Here is a 9,597-nt window from a genome sequence, read left to right as displayed (position 1 = left end):
AGTTCTATCAGCAATATCAAAATATCTACTTGAGAAGGCGAGAGCCGGACCTCCCATCGACATGCGTAACTTCTTAGGTAGCGCTTCCAACTATCTGACTTCATTGTCATAGATTCAACGAAAATGAATTGCAAAGATTACTACTAGCTCTACGTTATTGCGACCAAAATTGAACCCCCTGGTCAAAAGAAATGGCAAAAAGATCTTGGAAACTGGAAAATTGTAATTGGAACCTAGCCCTCACTCAGATAAGCATTTCATGCAAAGAAAATAAACTTAGAGAATTTAACAACAAATTACTCCATAGAATAATAGTCACCAGGAAAGAGCTATATGCCTATGCATTTAAAACAGACAGTAAACGTCTTTCTTGCAATGAATCCGGCTCCATTATGCATTCCTTTGTGGAATATAAAGAGGCCAAGTCCTTCTTTGATAAAGTTATTTCCTGGTTTAACAAAACAAAAAATTCGAAATATTCACCAACAGCTGCCGAGAAACTTTTTGGAATGTTGCATAATGGAAATGACAAAAAAAAACTTAAATTCAACTATACTGTTTGCCAAACAATTCTTATATTGTCAAAAACTAAGTTCGAAAAGGTGCGACTTACATGAAATTATTTAGAAATTACTCCTTAAAATTCGCGTTCAAATTTACTATAATTTGCACAGTATCATTAGTGAATGCTTCTTTCGCCTTAAACAAATAGTGTAAATAGCATCAATTAAATAGTGTGAACAGAGTAAATAATATCCGATAACAATGTTTCATAAGAAATGTGACTAATCAATTTTTTAAGTAATTGTAAGTACAAAAAACAAACTTATGAACGTAAGTACATATATCTTATTAGACGTTTTGTTGTGTAGTATCGCTGAGTATTTTTATGAGTTGTGCCGTATTTTTACGAGCCCGTAGGGCGAGACAAAACATAAATAACGAGTAAAAATACTCAGCGATACTACACAACAAAACGTCTAATAAGTTATTTATTATCCAACACGCCAAAACGTGTTATTTCAGTGCGGGCGAATTTCGCGGATATTTATTTACAGGGAGTCCGTGACAGAAGTATGCGAAGCGGAATGGAATTGGCGCGTTGTTGTGTTGCTGTTTCTATTATCTTCATTAAATGAAGAAATTTTCTGGTCGTCAAACTGTTTTTCTTCGTTCGATTCATTTAATGGACTTGGATCTATATTTGCCAGCCATTCTGACTTTTTGTCGTCGGAAATATGATTCAAATTGTCCGCCACTTTTTTTTTTCCTAACTACAATCCAATTCTTCGCTTGCGCGATGCGAGAAAACCTGTTTAACGGGTACTACAATAGACGAGTACAAATACCGCGTGATATTTGTACTCGTCTATGGCGTTATTTGTACTCGTCTAGGAGTAGTTGGATAATAAAATGAATTATTTCTTTTTTTGTGTGTATGTGTATCAAGCAAATATCATGTAAGTAATGGAAATTCTCCCGTTGGTAGTGTAAATGCAAGTAACCATTCCTTTTGCAAATAGTGTATCTTAAGTGCGTTTCTCTTTGTAGTATTTTTTTGTGAGTAGTATCATTAATATTTGTAACAGGTGTGTGTTGAATAAAGTTCATTAAAATAAAGAAATTAATTGTTAGCCCAAAGGTATTTAATACCTTTAGACTAACACTTAAATTCATTTGAGTCATTTTTCACTGCGCGCCTTAGTTTTTTTCAGCGGAAAGCCGCTCACGTTCGCACAAATAAACTTTTTCACGTTACGCGTTTGTATGTGATCTAAAGAAACCTTCGCAGTTCATCATTAGTAGCAGCAATGATTGCATACATACCAAGAGCATAGCCAGGGTGGGTCCTGGGGTGCCCGTGATCCCCCCCTTGGTAGGCCTTCTTTAGAGCAAACAACCTACAATATTCAGGTGGTGAAAACGCCAGGACAATATCTTGGCCGTAAAAGCCATTGTTGAAAAGCCCACTTAAAAAAAAATTTTTTGTAAGTATTTTCGTCAACGGCTCTTGTATTTAGTTAATATGGGCCTTCATGCTGCGATAATACGACTGAGCCCGCTGATATACACGTGGGAGAGCAGCGATGTAAATGGTGAGTAGCCGCTGTGACCCCCCCCTTTGAAAAATCCTGGATACGCCCCTGCATACCCTGATGTAGCTGCGTGAAACAGGCCATGTTTTTAGAGTTCATGGAGCCCTTTATCAAGTGAAGACGTCAATTAACAAATGGTAAACATCACAGCATACACAATTGAGTTATGGATACTCGCAGGAGGTTGCTAACCATGAAAGAAGCGTGAGAGTCGCGTGAGGCGATAGCCGGGAGCGACCCTATTTTCTTGAGTGCTTAGCAAACCTTTCAAGTGCATCCATAACTCAACAGTGTATGTTCTGGTGTTTACCATTTGTTTTATAACAAAACATTCATACATTGAAGCAAAAGAGTTCCCTTTAATTTGACAAATCTTACGCGGCCAGAAAAAATAAGTGCGCAAAAAGTAGTCCTTGCAGTTGCTCACGGCAGCGTACACCCATAGGCAAAGACAGAGCTGAATAACGTTAAAGGTATGCAGTCAACAACGCGGGCTCAAGCGTACGAGGTTTAAGATTTAGCGAAATTTGCGAAGATAATTAGTAGCTGGCATTTAAAATCGAGGCATTTTGTTGTCGTTGAAGGTATTTTCCTATTTCCAAAGCTTTTAAGGTAAAAATTAATTTTCCAAGATATCTATGTGTACAAAATTTTCGAAAGTTGTTCTACAAACGAAAAGCGGCGAGGCAAACAACGCCTCGAAGCAACAGAATAGAAGATAAACCATGCAAACGACTCAAAATCCGTGTTTCCGCGCCAAAACCTAGCGCATGGCGCCTACGTTATTCAGCTCTGTCAAGGCCAAATGGAGGACACTGGTTTGACCAATGAGAGCGCGCACCTTTCTTTGGTTATGTTATAATTGATATTGCACTTGTTTATTCACTTATTGTCATTCAGTTCGATCTTTTTCTTTTTCCCTCATCTCTCTTTACTGGCAACAATATATTTCGTGTCCCTTTTACACATTAATTTCTACATTTGAGACCCGCAGCCAAGGTGCTTTTCATTGTGAGATGATTAACAGAGGATACTCGAGGTCTAGCTGTTAGGTAGTTCATTTCGAATGCTTCGTGAAATTGTTAGAGATAGCGTTTAAAAATAATGCTAAGGCCAGTTGTTCCGTCAGCCCAGACGTTCTCACCGAAAGGATATAGCGTGTACGTACGACTGAATGGGACACAGAGACTCAGTCAGTCATCATAATCAGATGAAAAGCCATTAAGATTTATTAAGCAGAGACTGAATAACAGTTCTTGATCCGACTCCTAGTGGCGCCGTTTGCCCGAGTTGCTAAGGGTAGTTAACGCCAACCGTCCGGCACAGTGACTTTACCAGAGACGCAAGAGGCTAAACTTCATCAGTATAATTTCATTTTTAAATCATTTACACTATAATGAAAACCAGAGAGCTATAAGTCACATTTAGCTTCTTATTTTGAAGAGCTATAAAAATGTAGCTGGTAATAGCTGATGTCAACGCACAGAATTAACTTAAGACAAAAGTTCAACGGTTAAACTCAAAGCAAGAACTACAATTGTGATTTACACCCATCTTGGCATTTTGAATATCCTTTACTTGCTTGGGATTCAAGCTCGTGCACTGAAAAGGCCTTAGCATCAAACCTAAAGAGTGACAAGAACCGAATGGTAGAGTAAAGTAATGAATGGCCTGAACCCTGAGAGATCACTTGGACCCAAATATATATAGTACCCACTGGGAAAAAAGTACTGCGTGAAGCCAGTAATTCGCATAAACATAAAAAGCTAAACAGGTCATCAATCATAAAAAAGCAACTTTAATCGAATCTGGGATACATGAAACCGTAATTAGATGAACTGCATCTCCTATTGTGCAAACCGCCACCCAGTTAGCCCAATGGATAGTGCGCTGGACTGTTGTGCGGGAGGTCGAGGGTTCGAGCCCCGGCCGGACCAACACTCAAGGTCTTAAAATAATTGAGAAGAATTTGCTACCTTTCTATAACATCAAGAAATGGTTAGATATTCTAGTCTTCTCGGATAGGGACGAATAAATGGAGGTCACGTCTCCTGCAGGGCTGGGGGTAGGAGACGTTAATTTCCCACTCACGAGATTACTGTGTGATGGATGTCTTCCCCTTGGGTGGGATGGGTGGGTTTACTGGGCCCGCAGTAATTGGCGCAAGCTGTTGCGGTGTCCCTGCTGGTTGGCGAAGCTAATAAACTAAACTAAACTAAACATAAACTTCTTATTTCTTTACTCTTTTTCTACTTACCCTTGACGTCTATTATTTTGAATGTTTCTTTTTTCTTTGATGTCAATTTTCTTCATTGCAGAAACATGTGAAAGTATCATGCAATAATTCCTTTGACGCCCTTTACTGACAATTAAAGAAACATCTCTTACGACTTTCAAGGTGATTTAACTAACGTTTTTACTCGGTACACAACACACAGTGTACTAGGTCAACCTGTAAATGAACCATTCTCTTTAGTTTTCGCCATATAAGTACCGTTGTTCAGCTAAACAACTTGAAGTAAAAGATAGGTCATCTTCGATGCAACCCAGATCTGATGGTATTTTCAAAAACTACTCAACCCTTTTCATAGTCATGGCCGCTCGCATCCCTCGGGGAGTCCTTCAGGAAAATTTAATGAAACAAACATTATCGAGCAACAGGCCGTGATGCCTTGACGAAGGAGATTTTTGATATTTGTTAAAATTTGTCTTTTATCTATTTCCTTACAGTCTCTGGCTAAAAAATTTAATTTGATAAGGCAAGGAGTGCAGGGGACCATTAACCATTAAATTTGGCTGGCTGTCAAAGACTTACGTCTTCAAGACGTAAGTCTTAGTTACTCCTCGAGCGATTCCTAAAGCTCAGAAAAGGCATGCATATGACTCCACGATATGGTAACTGTGAGATGAAAACGATTTAGTTTAGTCAACTTTAGAGTTGTACTCTAGGTAGATCGCTGGTGAAGTAAGATTGTATCATCAGCTGGAAGTCCACCTCAAATATGTCTTGACCTGAAGAATAACAATAGGCCAAAATAGACGTGGAGGTGATAAAAAGAGAATAGAAACGCAAATGACTGGGGATGAAAAAAATAGCGCAAACTATAAAAGTGATTGGTTCTAGATTCTAAAAACGTAACGTGTAACGGCTTTAGAAATTAAAAGCTCAGTACAATTCAATTATGCGGGAAGAGAAACCAAACTTGAGTTTCTCCCCGATATGTTCAGCGGCATTCACCCTCATTCTTGACATCTTGTGATATCTATTCATAACGAATCACTAACATCCGGGACATCTAAAAAGGCTCTCAACTGTCCATGGTCAGTTTACCTGCTAGGTCGCCCATGACCAATTTCATTGAATCCCTTGACCGTAATCTGGTATGCTGTGTTTGGAAGGAGCTTTGTAATAACATTCTGAGTTAAGTTACTCGTAGCATTTACTTCTTAATAGAGCTCGGAAACGAGGCCCCGATATCGAATCCCGTAACCCAACAGTTTTTCTTTGGGACGAGAAGGAGGTACGTTATTCCAAGATATCAAAATCGCATTTGAATTGAGAGGACGACCTTTAATGAAATTGGGTGCCTCTTCTGGAACTAAAAGAGCAGAAACGGCATCTATTTTATTTTGGCTCACAATGAAGAAGAATGTGTTTCTTTGACGGTTTGATCTGGAGCACTATGTGGAATCCAACAGTGCTAAGATCATGTTACATCAAAGCAACCAATAAATGCTCTCTGTCCCTAGACAAGAATTTGTCAGCCGATTTTTTCAATTCTATATTACAATATGATCCCAGAGGCAATTGATTTGTACAAGGGTGCTCTTGATCTAATAATGAAATATATGGCAAAGATCTGTCTACCCAGGGATCAAAGCATCGGTATCTGAATAATAAAGGTATAAAATATGTTGTTAAAACATTTCAATTATTCAATTATTCTTGTAGGTCCTTTACCTTAGTGGGTCTCAACCAGCAAGATTATTGAATTGTCATAGATTCAGTCTTCTATCACTCATGCCCTTTAGCTCTTCAATAAGTCCTCCTAATGATGGGATTTACCTCTTGGCGTACATTGAGATACGTTGCAATATTCCCATCGAACATTTGGGTCAGTGGTGTAACACCAGGGTCCATCCGGGGCACTGCTGTCCGGGTTACGACACATGTTTGAGTCACTTTTTGAATCAGCAACATCTTTAGGAATCCGCCAGTGACGATAAGGACATTGGGATTTCCAAGACTGACATGGACGGCCAGACTAAGTTATGTTAACGTCGCCACGGTAACCAACTCCCACACCATGGTAACAACCTGAGAAAAAACGTATTTTCATTATAAATCGCTGTTAAGAAGTGAAAGTACTTGGAAAGTAACGAGAGTGGCATTAGTCCACAATTAATCCACACAGTTAAGAGAGTTAACACTCTCTTAACTGGCAACACAACAATCGTGCCGCGGAGAAGGAGGAAGAAATGCCCGATGACGAATTTTCTGAGGCATAAAGACGATGGAGATGAGGAAGATTAAAAACACCAAAAAGGAATCATCTGTTAAGCTATTTGAGACAACATAGTCTATTTGACTCGGAAGGAGTCAGAGTATGGCAGCTTACACCAGATAAACAGCAACTCTATAAAGCAAAAGATATGAAGAACGAAGAACTTCACCATAGTTTGGACAAATCCTTACCAAAAAAACAGAATGACTACAGAGAACTCAGATCCCTCCACAGAATACACAATCATATTATCAAGAAACAACATGTATAAAAGATCAGAGGGTGTACTGTTGACACGGTTCTCAAAACTAAAATGTTACATGCTAACGCCGAAGTCGTCAAGAAACGGATATTCAAGACCTTTAACCGAGATGATTTTCAGACAGATCTCGGTCGAGTTCCTTTTCATGCTGCATACGTTTTTGATGATAGAGACGATGTTTACTGGTGCTGGGAGACGTTATACAACCAGGTGTTAGATGACCATGCACCAATGCGATCTTTCAAACGACGATCTTCAGCAGAATCGAGGTTTATCACTCCTGAAATTCGGAGAGTAATGGTGGAACGAAAACGGCTTAAGAAAAAATTTAATAGATCACGTAATAAGTGTGATTGGGAGAGCTACCGTCTAGTGCGCAACAAAGTAGTTAGCATGAGGAGAAAATCTATACGTAGACATTTTGAGAAGCTGTGTTCAGAAAAATATGCAGATCAAAAGAAGTTTTGGGGTGCCATCAAGCCTTATGTTAATTCCCGAAAGAATGTAGACAATAGCGGAATAAGATTAAAGGAGGGTGACAAAATCATCAGGAATCCTCAAGAGGTGACCGAGACATTAAATAATTTCTTCACAAGCTGTACTAAAAGTACCAAAGAACAAAATCAAAATGGCTATCCAGCAGATTTATCGCACATATCAAATAACTTAATAAGCAAGCCGAATGTGTCGCTAAGCAACACTAATCCAACAGAAGTTTACGAAGTAATGAGGAAACTTGCTCCAAACAAGGCTTCTGGATGTGATGGGATCCCTCCACTAGCAGTTAAAGAATCGATGGATGTTTTATGCTTCCCTCTTAGTACACTGATTAATCATGTTCTAACTTCAACTAAGATACCACAACAGTGGAAACTTGGCGAGGTCACTCCAATTCTCAAAAAAGACTGCAGCCTATTAAAAACTAACTATCGGCCGATAACGATTCTGCCAGCTTTATCGAAGGTTTTCGAAAAAATTGTTCATTGCCGAATAAGCCCGTATTTTGACGAAATTTATAACAAATATGTGTTTGCTTATAGGAAATATCACGGCTGCGACTCAGCACTTCTTAGTCTAACCGAACAATGGAAAAAAGAAATTGATAACAACAAATTGATCGGTCTGGTCTCTATGGACTTGTCCAAGGCCTTTGACACCTTACCTCATGAACTGATTGTTTTGAAATTAAAAGAATATGGAGCAGATGAAGCAACAACCACCCTGATAAAAGATTATTTATCAAATCGATTCCAAAGAGTGAGACTAGGGAATACACTTTCCAATTGGCAACCTATTTGCAATGGTGTACCACAGGGATCCATCCTCGGCCCTTTACTATTTAACATCTTCATGAACGATCTTTCATATGTCATCGAGAAGTGCACTCTGTCCACTTACACTGATGACACTCAAATCTTTTACGCCGACAATCAACTCTCCAAAATTGAAGAAACAATCAACAACGATCTTTTTAGTGCTGATATATGGTTCGCACGTAATGGTATGAAGAGGAACAGTTCAAAATACCAGGCAATGGTGTTGGGAAAACACAAAGGAACTGATGAACCAGTGTTTAAGTGTGAGGAGTCACCACTTCCCATATCCAACACAATGGAACTTCTTGGCGTGACAATCGATGATAAATTGAATTTTGAAAAGCACATTGCTAAAATATGTAGAAAAGTCAGTCAACAGGTGGCTGTGTTAAAAAGGATGCAGAAAATGTTGTCTTTTGAGACTAGAAGGGATCTTTACAAAGGCTTCATTTTACCACACTTTAATTACTGCTCCGAAACGTGGCACTTCTGTAATAAGAAGTCAGCTGACAAGTTAGAGTTGGTGAACAAACGTGCGCTCCGTTTTGTTTTTAGAGATAAGTCCTCCCCTTATGAGGAACTTTGTAAGCGTATCGGTCTCTCAATTCTTCGTGAACAGCGATTAGCGAAAATTTTGTCCACTGTCTTTAAGATATTAACTAGTGATGCAGGACCAAAAAGCTTACGTGATCTTATAACAGTTAGGTGCTCCACTTATAATCTTAGGGGCACCACAATACTGGACCTCCCAAAAGTAAAATCAACAACTTTTGGGTTAAGATCATGGAGATATGCTGCATCGAAACTATGGAACGCTTTACCGGACGAGTCTCGAAAGATACAGACACTTACTAGTTTTAAAAATTACTTAAAAACATTAGATCTCACGGGACTCTAGCGCGGTGAGGATCTATCTTTAATTATATTTCAACTCGGTGACTACATTATTAAATTCTTATATTTTAATATTAGCCTGTTTTTAATGATTACATTTTACATTTTATATATTCTAGTTCTTAATTCTTAATTCATTTAAATTTATATACCTTCACAAGGCTTTATAATTTCCTTTTTTCTTTTTATTTCGTGGCGTACCTGTAAACTAGCTTTTAGCTAAGCGTTCTGACCACGTTAAATAAATTGATTGATTGATTGATTGATGGACACAAAAGATTCTGCTAGGTAATAATAATACCTAGAGTAGGTTTCTCCCTAAATGACCGGCACCAAGTCGATCTTTATATGTACAGGTAACCTACCAAAACGAAATTATTAGAAAACTTACGATGTAAGTTAAAAGGGAAAGCAATTGCCAACGATAGCAACTGATATGAACCAACGTTACGTCAAAGCGCGATTATAGTGTTTGATACTTGCGTTCGATAATATTATGTAATTTCGCTTCGATTATCTTTGTT

General features: G+C 38.5%; 1 pseudogene; it reads right to left on the bottom strand.

The window, feature by feature from the left end:
• The window catches only part of LOC148740617 (uncharacterized), a 1,045,961-nt pseudogene that overhangs the window by 380,582 nt on the left and 655,782 nt on the right, over positions 1–9,597 (bottom strand).

This window comes from Stylophora pistillata, chromosome 2 (genome assembly GCF_964205215.1).
Source record: "Stylophora pistillata chromosome 2, jaStyPist1.2, whole genome shotgun sequence".
Taxonomy (NCBI): domain Eukaryota; kingdom Metazoa; phylum Cnidaria; class Anthozoa; order Scleractinia; family Pocilloporidae; genus Stylophora; species Stylophora pistillata.
The sequence above is the reverse complement of the archived record's forward strand: the minus strand, read 5'-3'. Positions and strand labels throughout refer to the sequence as shown.